Source organism: Equus przewalskii, chromosome 26 (assembly GCF_037783145.1).
Source record: "Equus przewalskii isolate Varuska chromosome 26, EquPr2, whole genome shotgun sequence".
NCBI lineage: Eukaryota > Metazoa > Chordata > Mammalia > Perissodactyla > Equidae > Equus > Equus przewalskii.
In genome coordinates this window covers 19,612,352-19,633,802 of record NC_091856.1, presented here as the reverse complement: position 1 = coordinate 19,633,802, position 21,451 = coordinate 19,612,352, and the positions used below count along the sequence as shown (strand labels likewise).

Below are 21,451 nucleotides of genomic sequence, written 5' to 3'. Positions count from 1 at the left end.
ATCTATAGGGGAAAAAAACATATTACATTTAACAGACCTTCAAGGACATAAGAATGATCTCACCCAAGGTGATCCCCCATGCTCCCTCTGGCTTCCAAACCACAGTCTCCACCAGCAACCTGTGAATGAGGATCGCAAACAACCAACAACAAAATCAGCCTTTGGCTGAGAACTCCGTGCAGAGGTGGTGTTTACAAGCATCGGCTCTGCCTTCTCATGCAGAAAAAAGTGCTTATAGTACTGCGAAGGGCACGATCGTAAGAGATCAGATGCCAAGAGGTACGGCCTCTGCCAAACAGGAGGATGAACAGCTGTGAATTCCACAAACATCCTCTGCTGTAATGTCTAGCGTGGTTTACTTGCTCAGTTCTGACTGTGATGACCATCTGCATGGAGGGAAGCCATGGAGGCCTTGGTTAAGTCATTGCCCCTCTCTGGGCCCGCTTTCCTTATCTGTACAATGGATGTGTTAGACAATAATCTAGTTGCCCTTTTATATTCCGTGGGTGAAAAAGGAAGAATTTGATTATAACGTACAGCATGTCAAACATTCACTTGTTCCTCCGTTACTTCATTCATTCAATAAACATTTACAAAACTTCTACAATACCCAAGGCTCTATGCTAGGCACAGAAAAAGTAGGGTTAATCACTGTCCTCTGGAACCGAGAGTGTAGGAGAAAAACCTAGACATATATATACATCATTGTACTGTGTAGAGGCAATGAATTTCCTAACAGAGTTACAAAATGCTGTGGTGCGTGGAAGCATTTCTTATAGAAGAAATCTAGGGAGCTTCATGGGGAAATTAGACCAGAATTGATCTCACTGGATCCGAGGAGGTGGAGGTGAAGACCCTAGATAGAGCACAGCATCAGCAAATTGGAAAGCACACGGTGTGTGCAGATCCATTTGTCTGGAACGGAGGCTGAAGAAGGTCCAGGGACAGATAGAAACAAGCCCTTGTCTGGGCTCCCCTCAGTCAAAAGCCAAGGTGTGGCTTAAGATGCCACATCACATAGGTTTTGGAGAAAATTCATTTTATAAGAAGCTGCTTCTAAAGATTCATGAGTAAAACTCACTTCTCTATGCTGTTGGAATGTACTTCTATGATGGCTCACTGAACGCTTAGTAATATTCTTGTTTGATTGCTCCACTGGCCTGTTTCCTGCGTCAAGGACCAGTCTGGTCCTATTTGGTTTTGTTTCCCTGTGATTGGCTAAGCCACTTGTAGTAGGCCCTAATCAATGATCGTGGAATACTACGAGGTGGGAGGTTGGGTTTGGGACATTCTCAGAAGAAACTATATTTATCACTCAGTTTTCCAACATGCTCTCTTGTCTCATTTAAATACACACACAATTGCAAATATATATATAAATATATTTTAAGATTGTCACCTGAGCTAACAACTGTTGCCAATCTTTCTTCTTTTTTTTCTGCTTTTTTCTCCCAAAATCCCCCCAGTATATAGTTGTATATTTTAGTTATGGGTCCTTCTAGTTGTGGCATGTGGGACACTGCTTCAGCATGGCTTGACGAGCAGTGCCACGTCCACGCCCAGGATTCGAACTGGGAATACCCTGGGCCACCCCAGCAGAGTGCGCGAACATAACCACTCGGCCACGGGGCTGGTCCTGCAAATATATATTGATTATATATTATATGCAAGTGTAAGTCTATATGACATGTATTATATACTCTTCCAATATTCTATTCTGTAACCCAGGAGATAAACTCAGTAGTCTTCACAAAGCCAAGAGGCATGGAAGCATTTATTACTGATTGAAAGACACAACTAGTGCTACTGAAATATGCTTTGGCTAAAACACAGATTTAAAAACTTCCAAAACAACCAACATTTGAATCAGCCAAAACAGTTCAAAAGTTCAAATGAGCTGTTTTATGACATGACTATGTATGGGCTTTCTTGCTGTCTGGGAGGGTCACTTAAGCAGAGAATCCTAGAATATCAGAGCCAGAACACCCTAGAGATGACCTAATCTTGTCCCACTTTTTTCAGATGGGGAAACTGAGGCCCAGAGCAATAATAATAACGAGTGTGAGGATGATATTATTCAATATTGAAAATAGGTGGATAACGGAAACCTCCATTATTGGTAGTTTATTTAAAAAAATCAAGGATCTCAGAATTAGCTCTATGGAAAAAGGAATATATCTTCCATATTCAAATATGGCAATGGTTTTTATATAAGTGGCGTTATAATCTAATAGGGCATAAAACATGGTTTAAATATCATCTTACAATGGTCGTGGGCAGTAATGTGTAATAAGAAGAATTATGGAGCCCAGTGTAGTAACCTAAAAGCTTCCCAGGTGTATTCCCTTAGTGAAGCTACAATGCTTCTCTGACCCTCAGTCTCTTCATCTGTAAAAAGAGGGCAACACTCATGCCATCGCACACGGTGGTTGCAAGGATGTAATGAAATAGTGTCCATAAAGTACCGTGTACAGCTCCTCATATAGACTTGACAAAGGAAGGTCCAACCGTAGCTACAGATTGCATGAGACTCATTTCTGTCCACTATCACGAAACTGTACGCTGTGACAAGCTCAAGCGTGGGTGCGTGCCCCGGGCTCCTCCCCACTCCCTCAAATGCCTGTGTGTGCCTGTGGGTACTCATTGCATGCTAACCACCAAACAAATGGATGACTCAGAGCTTGGCAAGTATCCACAGCAGGCTGGAGAGCTAAGACACAGCTTATGTCTCAAAGATTAAGTTGTTACCTTTTTTTCTCTTGTGATGGACACCGTCCAGCACTGAGAAGAGACCTCAGAGACCTTTTCCCAGGAGATGCAGCTTCAAAGACGGGACCATGCGCTGGGCATGAACAATGTCAAAAAGCTGCTCCCCTACAGGGCACTGGAGCTGGGATAATGCCGCCTCCGGGCAGCTGGGCATGGCTGGCTCCCACAGAAGAGAGGCCGGACTGATCTGTGCTCCAGGCACAGTGCCCACCTGCTGAGAACTAATCCCGGGTTATCTCTCTGCTGGCCCTGGGAAACTCAAAACGCCCCAGGCTTTTGAAGGGCTTTATCTCCTCTTTCCAGGAACTCAGCTCAGCCTCTTTGCTTTCTCCAAGGTGCCACTGAGCAGCAGCTGCCCAGAGCACAGGCGAGCCCTGGTGGCATTTCCAGCCTGCCTGCCGGCGTAGCAGAGCCAGAATCAGAATCGTTCATCCTGCTCCCTCTTGCTCCCTGGGCTTCTGTCTCACAATTAGAAAATCCGTTTGGGGAGCGAAGCAAAAATCACACTTCACTAACAGCTGCTCTGTGTCGGGAGCAGGAGAGGAGGGAAGCGGGGATTCCTCCTTTCGCCATAAATTGTATGCAAATGGGCTCCTTTCTTGGCAGGGAGCAGGGAGTGAGTGCGTCTTTCATGAGCTAAGCCTGTTCCACTGGGAGGGCTGTTCCTTTAACTCACCAACTGAAAAAGTGGGAAAGGATGTCTGGAGGCGAGGCGTCCCATTACAGAGGAAGGAGCTCGCTATATAAGCCAGCCAAAGCTGGCTGCACTGGCCACAGCCTGCCTACTGTCACACGCTCTCCCGCGCGCAGACACACACCCGCCTCTCCTCCGCACAAAGACGGCGCGGGCGCGGGGTGACACTGGGGGGCAGCGCACGTGGGAGCCCCGCGGCTGCTCACATCCAGGTGCTTATTCCATGGAGCTGGTTCGCTCAAGGATCTAGGTGTTTCCCAGTTCCGGAAAGGTAAGTCCGTTTCACCGCCATCACCAAAGATCGTTATAATATACCGTTTGCATTCCTGTTACCAAATGGGTTGTGGTTTCATAATGATAAAACCTTTGCTTTATCTTCGCCGCTGGCAAAGTGGGGTATTTGTTATGATCAGATGCACCTTGCTGTTTCCTACTCTCCCCTCTTCCAGTCTTGTACATTTTTGTCTGTTTGTTTTAGTTCAATGAGTAGGCATACACGGAAAGAACTTTTTGTAAAGTTTTTATCTCTGCCGCTCTTCAGAGGAATAGCAAGGATTTTCTCTTAACTCCTTGCCTGGCTGATTCACCTGTGAATATTTTCCTTGGAGGATTAGGGAAGGAGAGTTTCAGAGTGGAGTTTATTCGTGGCCGGACTCTGGGATGGGTTAGGGGGAGACTGATAGTGGATTGTAGAGAGAACAATAAAATTTTATGTCTAAACAGCCCTTACCTTACAGTTTACAAAGAGTTTTGTATCCACCCCCTCCTTCCACAGCATTCCCTCTGTGGTCAGATGTGGAAACGGCCACGGGCTGGGGCACAGAAGCGAGAAGGTGACTCCTAAGGCCAGATGAACAAACTAGAGACTACAAGATGGAGGTGGTGGGCACCAGCTTCCGTTCTGAAGGGCAAGGGGACTCCCCGTGAATGCCTCTTGATTCACTGACCCTTGGTCTGGGGACATGTGCATGTTTGGAGTGCTGAGAGGCAGCAGTATCCCATATCTTTCTAGAATCGCCTCTCCCTCCTCACCTCTCATCGCAGAAAACCCTGAGAAACAGTTTCCCCCAGGGACGGGAAGCTCTACTTGGCAGTCTGTGGAAAGGGCACAGGGGTTCCCCGTCCCATTAGTATTGTAAGGAGATTAAGAGCTCAGGTTTTGAAGCCGGGGGTCTCTTTGGTATCCCCTCCACCACCACCAAAGATGTAACATCTTCGAGCCTCAGTTTCCACTTCTCTAAATTGGGGACAATGACTTATATTGTCATGATGAGGAGAAAATGAGGTCTAAAGAGTTGAGTAGAGTGAGTGCTTAGTAATTGAAATTTTGGATAATCAATGTCATTGCCAAAAACTGCCATCACTTTGGAAGTTAAAAGAGGCATTTAGCCAATCTTGGATTGTTTCTTGTGGGTTCCCCACCCCTCTGCCCCCCTCCTCTTCTTTTTATCTCACCTTGTCTGAGGGTGTCTCACTAGGCTGGCAGGTCAGAGACTTAGCTGTATTTTACAATCAGGAGGTTGTGTTGGCACAAGTTTGGAGAAAAGCGAGCAGCCTGGGGCTGGATATAAATGTCGGGCTCTGATTCCAGAATGCACAAGGTTTTGAGTTTGGGTATTTGCAGACGGCCATAAAGCACCATGCTGCCGGGGACTCTGCAAATGCTTTCCGTCTAGAGGGAGAGTGGGACGGGGACACCCCCCCCCCCACCCCTTGAAGAATGAATGCCTCTTTTTCATGTTTTGGTGGACCTTTTTTCCCTTTTTTATGGAGCTTTCCCATATGCGCTTTAGAAATAAAAACCTGCTGCCCACCCCAGCCAGCTTCCTGCCCAGTCCTGTGATATGGCAAGGCCAACTCAGGACTGGGGAAAGGTTTGTTCAGTGCTAAAGAAACATGTGGAAAGTTTGCTGGCATCCTGTGCATCAAGCCCTTTGTGGTAGAAGTGAATGAGTGCACTTTGACTCTGTGCGTTTCAGGGAGGTGACAACATTTGGGGGGGTGGCGGTGCACAAGAAGAATATTCTCTGGTTTGCTGGAACAGTGTGAATTGGATAAGGATTGAAAGGGGTGTTACCAGGTTGTACTGCCTAAAGTTTTTTTTTCTATGCTTTGTTTGAAAAATCTATCTTCCCTATCTTATCTTCCACTAACTGCTCCGTCCCCAGCCCAAAGGTTGCTTACCTTCCAGCCCTCGGCTTTGTGGTCCATAGAAAGAGGATGACCATCTTTGTCTCACAGGGCTCTTGTGATATTCGAATGAGATCATATATGGCAAACTCTTGGCATAGTACCTAGCACATAGTAACGACTCACTAAATAGAGGCTTTTCTTGGTATTCCTGTTTATCAATTTACAAGGACTTGGCCAAGATGAATGTTCTAAGACCATGGTTCTCAAACTTATTTTTAGCAGTGGAAATATTCATTAACTGAAATTGAAGGCAAAACCCCAATAAACAACAGGTAAATTTGGAGCTGTGTTGAGTGAAGAGGGGATGGAGGGTCCAAAACTCACCCCATTGCTCTCAGCCTCTGGGACATTTCCACAGAATCCTGAATGACACCAAACACAGTGAAGAATCACGAAGCCGGGTGTTGTGTTTTCCAGGCTGCAATTTTGCACTTCAACAAGGATTTTTGACCCTCTGAGTCTCCATCTGTAGTAGGAGTTAGAGCAGCTCCTCAAGTAGTGCAGTAGACAGGAATATATGTGGGAAGCTTAAAATGCTCAACAAAGGATGATTAATTAATTTTAATGATAACAATAACCAAAACATACGGAGAGCCTACTCTCTAATCTATAGGCCCTTTGTGTACATCATCAAACTAAATAGCCACAACATGTCTCTAAGAGTGGTACCTATTGGACAAAGAGATGGCTCAAAGAGCGGAGAGAATGAGTAACTGTTCCAGAGTTCGAGAATTCGGATGAAACCTGTTGTCAGACACGGGTCCCCATGATCCCCAAGTAAGAGGCACATTCTGCCACGTTTCTTCTGAATGCTGCTGCTTCTTGCACTGCCTTTAGAAAGAAAACACTTCTTTCTGGGCTAAATCTGCCCTTCCAGCCAGACTGTGGCCACCCATAAATACAGCGGTAGCCTGATCATATAACCAGAATGGAATTTGGAAAGGGAATTCAAGCTGACAGAATGAAAAACATATCCCCCTTAATCCTACCCTTTCTAATGCTCACAATGAACTAAGAACACCTATTTTCTCCTCCCCCTGGATTTCTATAGACATCCAGCCATATTTTCTCATAGGAAAACACATCCAGCTGACCTAAGCACAAGTCCCTCCATACTGAAGCTAGATGTGTTTTCCTATGAGAGTAGCTGGAAGAGTAGAAAGCAGGTAACAAACATTTACTTGACTCTAGATATATAGTCCCTTTGTGATGAGAAAACACTCAAAGTCGTTAATGTTGAGGCTAACTACATATCACATATATGATAGGAGGGTTTGCCTGTGGTTTCTCATCTAATTCTGACTCTACCACTGCAAGTTATGAATGACTAGCTTCATTTTATGGACAGCGAAATCAAAGCCCAAAGAAGTTGGGTGACTCATCTGAGGGCTTTCCACAAGCGAGGAGCAGAGTTGGATTTGAACCCAAACTTTCTGACTAAACCCTATTATTCTTTCCACTCTGCTTCATTGCCTCCTGAAGTCAGGCTGGGCTGACCTCATAGAGAACTTTGAACGGTGACTTTCAGTGATTAGCTGAGGTGGTAGAGAAGTCCCCGACTGGCATTCGTGTCTATCAATTTTACAGAAAAGCCCTGTGTATATCGTTTCTCATGATGCTCAGAAAAGGTCAGCTCATGGTGGTGCAATTCTCTGCCTGGAAACAGAAAAGTTCAAATTTCAGCCCCAGAGAGAGACGAATGACACTAGAGGTAACAGTCGGGTCATTACTGCTGATTTCCATCCCAGAAAAGTAGGCACACACTTCACTGTGCTCTCCAGGTGGGAGCTCTGATTGGGAAGGCAGGGCTGGACCTGGACCTGCACCCTCTCTGAGAACCAGGTGAACTGAGCACCTGATTTTAAAAGGTCTGATGGGGAGACAAAGCCAAATTGGTGTGCCCAGCCTCAGAGCAGTGAATCCCATGACAATGAGGAAATGCTTGTAGGCTCTGAGTCACAAATTCCCCGGAAGCCTTAGAGATGAGAGTTTATAACTCAATCACCTCTCACTTTGAAAAGATCACAGGGAATCCCCTTGAATCTAATCCCAGGCCAGTTTGAACACCTTCAACATGTGGGAAACATTAGATGAAGGCTTCCTTTCAAGGAGGGAAACCCTCTTAACCTCCTACAAACTCCAGGCAATAATTCCACCCAAGACCAAAGACAGTGGTGGCCTTACGTACCAGAAAGGGGCCATACACACCTGTGCAGTCTTGGCAGAGGAGAAAACTCTACATGCCTACCTGATTCTAACCCCAGTGACCAGACTGTTTTTTCAGTTATGTCCTTATGCTTAGAAATCCTTTTTCTCTTTCCTTCCTCCTTGTCTCATATTCCTGGCCTCTATTTAAGTTTAGCAACAATCTAGTTCAATACTATCATTGCTCCCTTGGACTCTCCATCATGGAGTAAAAGCAAAATGCCTACGCTGAAAGCAGATTGTGAATGGAAAATTCCTTCCTTGTGTATTTTTAGTCTATTCGCAAGTGGAAATGAAGAAAAAAATTTCATGCCAAGTATTATTCCCATTTTTCAGATAACAGAAGAAGTTAGAGACAGCAGGCTACTTGCTAGAGGAATATTTACATTTTTAAAGGGTAGAGAGGGCAATGCTTAATACAGAGAATTGTCAATGGTGGACTTTAGACAAGGGAATAATTTGGTGGAAATAGGAGGGCTCAAATTTAATGACCCAAGGATGTCTTAAGGGGTAAAACCATTCTTGGTAGGTAGACAAATAAGATGGCAGAGACTGAATATTGAGTGCAAGTCAGTGTATTTTTATTCACGACTCTAGCCTACAGCTGCATCATAAGGTAGCTCTGGCTAATAGCATTGCACTGGGAAACTTTTCTAGGCATGCAGTGCGACATGAACACATGTCACCTCACTGCAAAAGCAACACGTCACAGCCAGAACAAGAGAGCCCACAGCAACACCAGTCTCTCTGCCAGCCAGAGACCCTTAGGAACATTACAGCCAGGGAGGCACCAAGTAACAAAATAAAAACAACAATATTGATGATGATAATAATAATAACAAAGCGTGTGAGTACATCCAGACAAGGAAGCCATGACTTTCCAGCTAGGGAAGAGACAGCCTGGGAGAGGAAAATACTTCAGAAGCTTTGATGCAGCAGAGGGCACCCACCTGCTGGGAAGCTCAGGAAGTGAAACCAGCTCATGTGCTCACGTAGGAGTTGCCCCAAGGGAAGCAGCCCGCTCTCTGAGGTACTTATGTCCTGGGTCCTGGGATGGCCACACAGGTAATTCAAGGCAGAGATGTCACAGAAAAGTGCTCTAACTTATAGATAGATTGTTAAAAATAAAATCTCCCTACCCATAGGTTGTTGAAACTAAAGGGGCTCCTGGGTAAGCACTAAGCCAGGGGTTTGGAGACCGGATTTAAAAGGTTCCTCTGAGGTGATCTGGGCTTTGCCATGGAGAGATGGGGAAGCCAAGCACGGGCTCCTCTCAACCTTATGTCAACCAAACCCCTCCACTTTTATCTGTTTTCTACATTGAGCCTCCTCATAAAATGCCATTTGATGAAAGAGTTCTGTGGCAAAAATTTTTCTACATTGCTGGTCTGGTTTAACTCTCCTCATTTGAAAAATGGTGAAACTGAGACACAGAGACGGGAAAAGTCTTCCTAAGATCTCATGCCAGTTGGCAACAGGGTCAGGACTGAATCCTAGGTCTTCTGACTCTTGCTCTTGGAAGCCAGGGTTCCTGGCGTCAGAGTCAATGCATTTTTTAAAAAGAAAAAATTAACAGTCTTATTCTCTGGGCAGCCTTCACTCACATAGACTGAGCCAAGGAGTCTTCTGTATTAGTTATCTATTGCTGCCTAACAAATTACCACAAAACTTGGTGGCTTAAAACAACCCACATTTATTATCCTACAGTTTCTGTAAGTCAGGAACCCAAACACGGTTTAGCTGGATGTTCTACCTACGGTCTCTCATGAGGATTGGCCAGGATTGGGGTCTCATCTGAAGACTCAACTGGGGAATGATTAGCTTCCAAGCTCACTTATGTGGTTGTTGGCTGGATTCAGTTCCTTGCTTGCTGTTGGCTCAAGGACACCATCTATTCCTTGTGACTTGAGTCTCTCCAACATAGCCATTTGCTTCGTCAAAGCCAATGAGAGAAAGAGCTGGCAAGCAAGACAGACATCACAATCTCGTGTAGCCTAATTGTGGAAGTGACGCCCTATCACCTTAGCCATATTCTATTGATTAGAAGCAAGCCACCAGGCCATCTCACACTCAAGGAGAGAGAACTACACAAGGACGTGAATAGCATGAAGCAGCATCATTGAGGCCTGTCTTAGACTTTGCCTGCCACTGCCTCCAACACTCCAGTGTCACTGATTTCTGACCACTTATCAACAACAAGTTCACCCAACCCATCTGCATTTCTATTGATGAACAAACAATAATTATAGTAGTCACTAGGGTGGACTGAGTCTTATTTAAGCTTCCTATTAATTTACAAGGTGGAGCCAAGTGTTTTGAATTACATTTCATAGTTCATTGGGGTGCCATGATTCCTCTCAAATATCTTCCCAGGGCAAAATATTTCAAGGCAATGACTTCAAATGTATTTCATTCAAAGGCAAGAAATTCAGAGTGACCAAAACTGAAACTCATCCATTGTCCCCATCCCCAACTTATTTCTCTATCAGCAGATATAATGAAGACTAAAATCTAGGATTAATTCCTTCACTTTTTCTACCTCTCTCCTTACTACCTAACCATATACCAAATTTTGTGGACTCTACTGTCTTGACAAGTAAATCAGTTCACTGCCTTCCCAGCTTCACCATCATCATCCTAGTTCAGGCCATGGCATCTCACAGATGGACCACTACAACAGTTTCTTTCCCCATTGGCTCCCATCCCACCAACCTTCCCTTTCAATCTATTCCCCAACCCTGGCTTGCACAACATTTCAAGCCCTAAAGATTTCCAAATGGTGCTCTTCTGGCCACAGAAGCAATTCAAATCCCCAGCCTGGCATTCAATTTTTTCCATGATCTGGCTCCTGGTCTCCAAACAGACCTTGTACTTCAGTTCTAATTCATGCTCTTCACATCAACCATTTCATGTTTTTAATGCCCTGGCAAATGCCATTCCCTCTTTCCTCGAATGTCCTTCCCTATGTTTTTCACTTACTCATTCTCCTTTCAAAATTCAGTTCAGGAACCATCTCCTCCAGGTAGATGAGATGTCCCTTTACTGTCATTCCATTTCGCCTCATGGTTTTTTTCTGTCATTCCTCTATCATCCTGGAATTGCCTGTCTGCTCAGAGGTCAACTCCTCCTGCCCATGAAGTTCTTGAAAGGAGTATTTGTATCTGGCTTACATGTAATCGAACACAACTGGAATAAAATTAACCTTCAACAACAGACAGTAATCCATGCTGTGTCCCAGATTTGGACTTTTACTTTCTCACCAGAGATTATTCAGAAAGCCCAGAATTTGAAGTTGTTTTCATGCTTTGCCCTCTAGGCTCTCAACTTTTCAGAGTGATATCATAACACATGACAGGAAGAAGCCAGTCCAGCCCTGGGACAGGAAACGGTCTCAGGACACAGACCTCAAGGAATGTCCTTGCTTTCGGAGGTGGCCCCCAGGGTCAAAGCATGCACTGCCTCAGATTTTGAAAAACCAGTACCAAGGACAGAGGAGGCCTGTCTGGGGATTTAAGGCTGAGTCACAAGAGATAGCAGAAAATCTGGAAGTTATAACTAGGATCAGTCTATAACTAGTGGGAGGATAGAAAGGACTCAAGGAAAGGATGGAGACAAAGAGCTCTCTGTCTTAAAACATGGAGAAATTCACAGCCCAGGGGAAGAATTGGAAAGTGGTTAAGAGTGTGGCTTCAGTATCAGAAAGTTCTGGGTTCAAGTGCTTGCTATGTGATTTTGGCCAAGTTATTTAACTTCTCTAAGCCTCATTTTCCTCATCTGTATTAATGGCAAAGTTGTCTCTACTTCATAAGGTTATTTTGATGGTTAAATGACATAGTTAAAGTGCATTGATTAGCACAGAAATTGGCACTCAATATCAATGTTCTATTGTCGTTGTTGTTGTTACCTATTGTTGAAATAGTTCTTAGTAATAAGACTCCACCAGAGAAGTAGCTGCCAAAAGTGTGTCCTGTGGAATAGCATTCTCATAAGATGCATCTAAAAATGTGTTCTGTGGCCAAATGAGTTTGGGGAACACTTGAGAATATGTCCCATTCTTAGAAATTCATGGCCCACATGTTCATTCAATACGAGGTTCTAAGGGCTGGAGATACAGGAGAAAGCAAGACATGCAAGGTCCTTTTATTCATGGAGCGTACATTATGGTGGAAGAAAGTAGGCAATAAAAAGGAATCAAAGCTTATAGTACAATTTTAGGTAGATACTTGCTAAGAGGAAATACTAAACACGATGAGGCAACAGACAATGACTGGTGGTGCTGCTTTAGATAGGGTGGGATGTGGAGATGATATTTGAGCAGAGATCTGAAAGAAATGAGGAAATGAGCCTGTAGACAGTGGCTAGGACTTAGGATTTTATGCTGAGTGTGACAAGGAGCCAATGGGAGATTTTGGGTAGAAGAGTACGTGATTGGAAAAATCCTGCAGCAGTTAATCTATTCAGATTTGTTTAACCCTGTATCCCCAAACTTGTTTGACTACAAAATACCCTTTTCCACAGGGCATCTACCTAAAAACATCTTAGATTATCGTCTGGTAAATTCTTCACTGGAGCACAAAGCTTTGTGGATGTTAAAAGCACTGTAAATTTGTTCTCACTCATCTAGACCTGGGGTAAAAAGGTAAACGAGCCACTTGGGCTAAAAAAGGCATGCCCAGAGTAGGAAAACCTAGCTCTAGAGGTAGAGACGAGTGGAGCATCACCCTAATTAGCCACTCTTTTTGGCTAAAATGATCCACGAGCACAGCCAAGCTTCAACAGACTCTGGAACCCCATCGCAGGCCAAAGGAAACTCGCCAGCATCTGCCCAGAAGCTAATAAGCGTTTGCAAACAATGCACCTTGGCTTAAGCACGCTCCAGAGGGGAAGTGTGCAAAACTTGAGGGCCAGCCAGAGACTCTGAGAGAAAGACAGAGGTCAAATATTTCAGTGCTTACACGTGGCTAGCCACCAGATTGCTGTGGAAGATCTAGGAAGTGGAAGGTGAAGCTTTCTGCTTAAGCTCTGATCTCCCTCTTTATCAAGCAGTGCTAATTGAAGTTTTCACCTAATATGAACTGCAGGAAGTTGCCTCATGAGTCACCCCAGAGTAGTAGCTGAGAACACATATTTTAGAGTCACATGTTAGGTCTAAAAGCTGGCTTTCCCTTTTAATGCAGCCGCTGAAACTCCCTGAGTCTGAATTTAATTTCCAAATAGGCTCACCAGGGTGTCATGACAAATGATAAGATAAATGATAGCATGTATAAAAAAAGCATCTAGCATAAAGCTTGGCATAAATCAGGAATGTGGTAGGTTCTCAACAGGACGTTGGTTTCCTTCCTGTCCAGTTCAATCTGTATGTGATTTTATAATAGTAGTTGTCATTTATTGACTAACTGCTATATTCCAGCAGGGTCAGCAAAGTCCCACGTGGCTGCCTATTTTTGTAAATAAAGTTTTATTGCAACATAGCCACGCTCATTCATTTATGTCATATCTGTGGCTACTTTCTCTACAATAGTGGAATCGAGGAGTTGTGACAGAGACGGTCTGGCTGCAAAGCATAAAATATATACTATCTGGTCACTTAAGAAAAAATGTACTGACTCCTGCCAGTCAGTGTGCTAAAGTTATATACATAATTTCTCATCACCACAGCCTAGCAAGGTGAATATTATTATACTTATACATATAAAGAGATTGAATCAGAAATAAAAGTTCATCCAGTAAGTCTCTCTAAAAACATAATGCCAAACTGTCTAGCTGTAGGAAGCTTAGAAGAATGGTAGAAGAGCTATTCATTTGTATGACCCATCTTGATTTGTCCCTGGCTACCTCTGACTTTCATCTCTCTTGGGCTAATTTCTTGACTTTCCTGCCACATGCTGAATTTAATGATCCTGTCTAGAAGGGATTTTCCCCCTTTTCTTTCTTTGTTCTTTTGTTCATTTAACTCCATTCTTTCAAAAATAAAAGTTGTCATTTCAAGACCTTCTGAAATGCTATCATGACTTGATTAATTTCTTGGAAGGCGTATTTTTTTTTAAGTCAGTACATATCATGAGGCCCAATTTTCCAGAAAGGAGAGATTCTTAAGCTCCCCTGTCTGCTACTTCTCACTTTATCTCCCTCTCACTTACTCACTTTCTCTCCAGGCCAGACTCAAGGAGAGTAAGCTATTTCTAGGGGCTTTAAAGACTTGCCCGAGACATGAATATTGTAGTGCATTTGGCTTTGTGCCTTCCCTCAAGTTCAAAACTGTAAATTCAATCATCGTATACACCCCCAATTCCCCAACACCATCCTTCCAAGAGGTCCCATTTTAGGAATCCAACAACTCTACTTACATCAATGATGTTGGATTCCCCTCTGATATTTATTGAATAAATATTGTTTAAACTAAGCAATAAACCTTGCCTCAAAAGATAATTTGGTACAGCAGAAAAAGCATAGAGTTTGGAATTACAAGATTGTGTTTTTAATTCTGAGTCCAATAATTACCCTCTGGGCAATTTATTTAAATTCTCAAGCCTTCAGTTCTCTTAACAGTAAAATACGAACAATGCTTTCAAACTTATAAGGTTGGTGTCACAATTAAATGGCATCTGTAAAGTGCCAGGTACAGGATAAATGTCAAACTAGTTGCATCACTTTTAGTTTAAATTGCTAGAGAGCCTTCATCCTGGAGCATCATGCTTGTCATAGACAGGTCATAGGTATATCATTACTCCCACCTCATATGAGGGAGATGAAAAGAGAAAGGGTCAGGATTTGTTCCAAATCTGCACTTCTGCCATTGTGTGCCATCAAACCCAACCCTGTGACATAATTCACACACAAAATAATCAAGTAAGCTTGGGAAACACTCTATAAACTCTCGCCTTCTTGGAGATTTCTAATGAACATGAGCACATTAAAGACCCTGGGAAATCCTGAAGTAAAGAAAGTTGTGTCATTTGCTTGGTTTAAAATAGCATTTTCTGAACATGTTTAATTAGGAATTCTTTCTCCCATGCATTAATACCTGTCAACATGTTGTGGATTACACATTAGAAAATGCCACTGAAAGTTACACAGCCAAATTAAACCCAAGTCAAGTTTAGAAACATCTCTATGCTTCAGACTCATGTGCAGCTTCTCCTTTTCTCTCTGTAAGTCGTAAAGGTCCTTCATTGGCGATAGTTATTCTGGACTCCGACCACTGCTTCCTTTTGAAGTCAGTTCTTTTAACTTAGTCATGCAAAAGCCACCCTTTGACATCATTAAAGGATAGCAGCAATGCTGATGGTAAGGAATGAGATCTCTGACACATGAGTCAGATTACTTCAATTAAATTCCTCTCCCCCTTTCTAGTTGCAAGGCCTCGAGCTGTGTGAGCATCTCATCTGTTTTCTCATCTGTAAACTGACAAAACTAAAGGCAACTATTTCAGGGATCTTGGAGAGGATATAATAAGATAATCCATATAAGACACACAAAGCAGTTCCTGGCACACATGTATTCAATCAGTGTTAGTTATTATCGTAGCATTTAAATGGCCCCATATTGAGAAAGAGAAAGTAGACAATGAAAGTATGTTTGCCTTGCCTGGGATCACACAAACTACTTACTGGAGTAGTCTTAGTGTTCCCTGGAAGACCAGTTTCCTTCTTCCAGTCTTAGAGGCATATTTTCATTTCGGGAGTCAACTTCTATCAAAATGGATCAAACTTTATTGAACTTGATTCTAACAGGCTTTTATGATCGTCAGTGATTCCATCTGGTTCCTTCTGACACAAGCCTCAGTCAAGCAGCATTCCATTCATTTGAATATCAGCAGATTAGGCTGGAAAAATTGCCAAAGCTATCCAGTCTTGCTATGCCAAATATTTGGCACACATAGCAACACTCCCCTACTTCTGTACCCATGGTAGACATTGCTAATCCATCACAGCACCTTTCCCCTTGAGTCCAAACATGGCCACAGAATCTTTCTCAAAGCGGCTCCAGGCAGCCCCATCAGCTAATTGAAGTTGACACATAAACTGAAACTTAACTGCCTTCCCAAACCAATTCAACCTCTTAACCAAACCTTGAAAGACCTCTACAAAATTATTGTCTTTTTTTTTGAAACGTGTTCAATGTCATGGAGCTCCCTAACAGGGGAGGATGAGAAGAAAGAGGAAAGAAAAGGAGAATAGATACTGACATTTGTTGGTAGCGTTTATGATTAATATCACAGGCATTTATAACTCCATTGCCCCATTCACTGTCTCCAACAACCCTGGAAAGATCTCCGTTCAACAGCTAAAGAAGCCACGGTTCAAAATAGTTATAGGACTTTGTCCAAGGCTCCCCAGCGGGTAAGCGGAATTTGATGTCAGGTCTACCTGATTCTAAAGGCTGTGTTCTCTTCTCTCCCATCAGAGTGGCTCCTTAAGAGTTTTCAAGGCTACATCTCTGGCATTGGGTGGCCGACAGTTTCACAAAGGCCACCATGTCACAGAGCCCTTTTCAGAAAATCTCTTATTTAGGGTTGAGTTATAAGTCCATCTATAACCTGTCCTTCTTAGATAAATCTCTTTCATTCTTTTAACCTGGGCTCAAGAACCCACTTTCCAATATTTGTGAAAGAGTCAACGAGATTGCTTAAAATTCTGGACAAAGGCCAAAACAGAGAAGGTCATGGTTCCGTTGGGAAATGAATTCAAATCTATTTTTGAAACAATTTTCCAGAACCTTATAGAAATCTATACTGTTGCCACTTGGTCAGACCCACTTTTTATTTTCCTTGCAGTCTGGGCAAGACATAGAAGAGAGAAAGCAAGCGTTATGCAGAGTTTTTATTTCAAAAATTGAAACCAGACCACGCCAGGGAAGTTTGTGGTCTGAGTGTATCAATGGATCTAGTCATACTTCATCTGAGCTTTTCTTAGGTATACTAAACCACAAATATGAATCTCATTATTGTGTCTGGATGGAAATATTTTATGGATTAAGATTTGTGGGCTTAATTTGGTTGGTAATGAAATGTCTGTTCGGGGGATGGGGGAGAGGAAGCCATGAAGCATCACGAATGCTTAAGCCAAACAACTAAAGAAAGAAACACTGAGTATTTAGGGAGTTTGTACTTAATATTGACCATTTGACTTGGGTCTAAAATGAAATCCAAAATTAAGTTTGGTAGAAATATTGCCAAATTAGCAATGGGCCATGTATCACCAGAACCAAAGACACTCTAGAATTGGAGCCACACGCACTTGTTTATTTTACAAGAGAGTGGATGTGAGTTGCCTAAGGTCACACAAGAAGTGGTTGTGTGACTCAGAGCTCATCTTCTAGCTCTTCAATCTATTGCATGTTTTACTACGTGGCCCCATGAGAGCCTCAAATCTTCAGAAGCTTAAAAATAAGTGATAAAAATCAAAATACAAAAAGAGAGAGTGACCTAAATTTAACAAACAATAAATATGGCAATGAAATTGCAAGTGTCACTGACTAATAACCCAAGATGCTTCGTTTTTTTTTTTTAAAGATTTTATTTTTTCCTTTTTCTCCCCAAAGCCCCCCAGTACATAGTTGTATATTCTTCGTTGTGTGTCCTTCTAGTTGTGGCATGCGGGACGCCGCCTTAGCGTGGCTTCATGAGCAGTGCCATGTCCGCGCCCAGGATCCGAACCAACGAAACACCGGGCCACCTGCAGCAGAGCACGCGAACTTAAGCACTCGGCCACGGGGCCAGCCCCCAAGATGCTTCTTTCACCCCAACACCAGAGTTCGACACTGAGTATATCCCAGGCCTGATCAAGTCCATGCTGTGCCAAAGGTCCAGTCGAGTTTACCTTGCTCATATAGAAAGCTTGTGTCAAAGCAGACATGCTGGGCTCTCAAGAACTTTTGGGGTGTTAACTAGAATCTCATGGGAAGAAGTAAGGTCTATCTTGGCCACTGTTATAACCCCATGCTCAGTGTGGTGTCTGGCACATAGTATGTACTCACTGAATATCTAAGTGAATAAAAGTGAACTAAATCCAGGAGTGCAGCGATGATGAATTCCTTCATACATCTTGCCTTAGGAGAGATCACAGGAGAACTAATTACATTAGGTCTATCAGGAAAATAAGAGTACTTGTTCATTCATTAATTTCACAAATATGAGCACCTGCTGTATGTAAGTTCAAAATCAAGAAATATATTCAATTTTATTTTATTCAAATATAAATATATTGTGCATTTACTGTGTTCCAGACACAGTGCTTGGTGCTGGGTTTTAAGAGATGAATGACTCAGGTGCTGGCCTGATGGTGTAGTGGTTAAGTTTGCATGCTGTACCTCAGCAGCCTGGGGTTTGTGGGTTTGGATCCCAGGCATGGACCTAGCACCACTAATCAAGCCTTGCTGTGGAGGCGTCCCACATACAATATAGAGGAAGACTGGCACAGATGTTGGCTCAGCAACAATCTTCCTAAAGGAAAAAGAGGAAGATTGGCAACAGATGTTAACTCAGAGCCAATCTTCCTCACAACAAAAAAAGAAAGAAAAAGAGATTAATGACTCAGATATAGTCCCTGCCCTCATGGAACATAACTGTCTATGTATAGTCTAACTGTATGCGTTCTAACTACATAAGGAGTAACCATATGTACACTAACTGCTTACAGTCTAAGATAAATACAGGACAGAATTTGCTGATTGCTCTAAAAGAGGAAGATATACATACATCATAAAGCCACTCAAAACCATTTTTAGAATGCCATATGATACAAATAATATCAGATCAAGTACTGAGAGAATTCAGGAGAGGGAAAAGTTACCTGAGAAAATTTCTAATAATAGATTTCTTTTTTTGAGCTTTGTCTTGAAGCACAGATTGATTTGTCCACTGGGAGATGGCAAAAGGGCTTTCGAGGAGCCTTCGAGGCATCTGGATCCTCTCCCAGTGACCAAGATAGGACATCTGCAAGGTGTCTGTCAGTGTGTTTCATCACCATAGCACCCACAGGATGTCTGCCACTGTAGGGCCCTCGTTCCAGGGTGTTGATAGTATTCTCTTTTGAGCCAAGTGTTTGAACGTTATATAGACAGAACTTGGGTCTGGTCTTGAACCATAGGTCCTTTCCCTGGCCCTCCAGCACAAAGGGCTGTATAAAATGGTGGTTCAGAGCACTTTGGACTCAGATGGACCTGTGTTCAAATCCTGACTCCACTACTTAATAGTTATTCTATTCTAATTATTCTGTGCTTCAGTTTCCACATCTGCAAAACCAGAATAAAGACACTACCTCATATCAATTTGTGGGAATTTGCGGTTGGAGATTTTAAAATGCTTAGCACAGGCTTTGACAAGATAAGCACTCAGTGAATGATACTCAATGATATCTTTATTACTTTTATTATTATTTTATCATTTCAACCTCTTCTTGATCTTTCAAGGCCTTTTCAATTAATGTTCAGTGATTCTAAGCCTTCCTCCTCCAGGAAGCCCCCTGTGAACTTCCAAGCTCAAAGGAACACTTCTTTCCTCTATTCCTTCATTCAGACCAGCACTGCTACTGAACTTCGCTGTGTATGCACTTCTAGTTTGTGAGACTTCTGGAAAGAGAGGCTAGACCCTTACTCTGGGTAGTCTCCCCAGCACCCAGCATACATGCAGCACATAGTAAGTAGACAGCAAGTAGCTCTCGCAAGAATCTTAACATTTCTACTCTTGCTATTGACTTAGGAGTGTGCACCATGTTCTCAATACGCAGCGACACTTAAGAATATCACCAATATTGAATCCACAATACATGGATTTAAAATCAATTGCGTCTTGTGACCATTCAGGAGGAAGTTATAAGCTTTATGATTATAGAGAACATGCTTAGCTTCTTCATTGTTGTATCCATCATGCTTAACTCAGGGCTTGGCACATAGTAGGTATCTAATAAATATGTACTGAAAAGATGGATAGTTGGATAGATGGATGGGTTGATGGATGGGTGGATGGATGGATGGATGGATGGATGGAAAACTGAAGAAACTGCACAGGACCAAGAAATCTGGATATCTCTTAACACAAATGCTCTCCAAGATCCCATTGCTGATATTTGTCTCTGGGGACTATTATGATGACCTCAGACTAAGAATTACGAGAATCCTTTCATATGCATTTATTTTTGAAGACCTCCCAGTGGCCTTCAGGAAGAGATAAACCTCAATCAAATTCATTGACCAAAAAATAGGATCTCTGGGTTTTAATATTAGCTGGTGACCTTCTCTGTGTGTATCAGTTCAGTTATTCTTTTTCATGTCATGTTATATCTCTACTTAATTGGACGTGGCTGCCTGGAGTGATGTACTCACAACAGTTCTGAAGTGGGGCTCCACAAAGGTGTGTAGGCATTGATTAGCAACATCTGCCATGTACACCAAATCTGTGGGGGTGCCACAGATTTGCCACCCCTGGACTCCATGATCTCCTACAGTTGCTTCTAAGCCCTGCTCAAGTCTGATTTTGATTTTACAATCCCATGTCTGTCTGCATCGATGGAAAGTGCTGAAATACTGAGCCAACATTTCCCGTCAGGAGCAGTGTCTTGAAAACTAAACCGCAGGCAGCCTGTTCTGGAGAAAGACCTGGCTGAGCAGCATGGACAACCATCCCAGTGGCAACGCTGCCTCTTGGCCAGGGGACTGGTCTCCCAGAAAGGAGCTCCACCCTAGGCTCGTGAACTTGCTTTTCCTGCTACTGAATTAGAATAGATAGGCTAGGAGGAAAACCAGGAGTGTGGCCACAGCCTCCTCACCCCCTAAGGATCTCAGAGAATTCCTGACTCCTGACAAACTGAAACACTGAGAATTACCCACTTCCAAGGGAAAAGTGACAGAGGGCAAGAGGGAGCTCCCCAAAATTCCCTTATGAATCCCTCATCCTTCAGAGACTAGCCTTCCACTGTCTCTTTCAAACAAAAGACACAAATCACATAATAACAGTACACACCTGCTACCTGTTACCTCCTGTTCAGCACTGTCCTAAGTGTTGCGCCTGCATTATCTCATTTAATCTCATTTTTTCTCACTTGCAATTGAAAAAACTATATAATAGTGTTGTCACTGTTGTCATTTTACAAACAAGAAAGTGGAGGTGCAGAAAGACAGTGTTACATATCTAAGGTCATAGCCACTCGATGGAACCATATGAAGTTGCCCCTATCCAACCATCTTTGGCCTATGGAAATGGAAATCCCATATGATTCAAACTAATAGCAAGTGGCAGAACCAGAATCTATAGTATTTGACTAATTCTAGAGCAGATATCTCAAACATTACACAGCCTCTCCTTGGAGATTTGTCGGTTTTAGCATTTATCATTCTTCCCTTTCAGTATCTCTTTACGTGTCTGTTTCCTTTACTAGACTGTGAACTCATGGAGAGCAAGAACTATCCATCACTGGACTCTGAAACACCTCACTCCCTCTTGGGTTCTCCCATGGCCTGGTCTTAATGCTCATTCAACTCGCCTCTCTTGAATGCAAGAATGAATGGTTTTAAAAATGAGTTAATCCTCAGGACACTAAGATGATTGCTGGATCCACTAGCATCCTAACTGGGAACCCATTAAGCCACCGT

At 43.0% G+C, this 21,451-nt stretch overlaps 1 protein-coding gene across 6 annotated transcripts in view; it reads left to right on the top strand.

Annotated features, from left to right (window-relative positions):
* The first annotated feature begins 3,370 nt into the window (after positions 1–3,370).
* TNC (tenascin C) overlaps positions 3,371–21,451 on the top strand; it is a 91,025-nt gene continuing 72,944 nt past the window's right edge. For all 6 annotated transcript variants that reach the window (XM_070596213.1, XM_070596212.1, XM_070596210.1 and 3 more), the window contains exon 1: positions 3,371–3,734. The gene's annotated coding sequence lies outside the window, so the exon portion shown is untranslated. The remainder of the gene's footprint in view (positions 3,735–21,451) is intronic.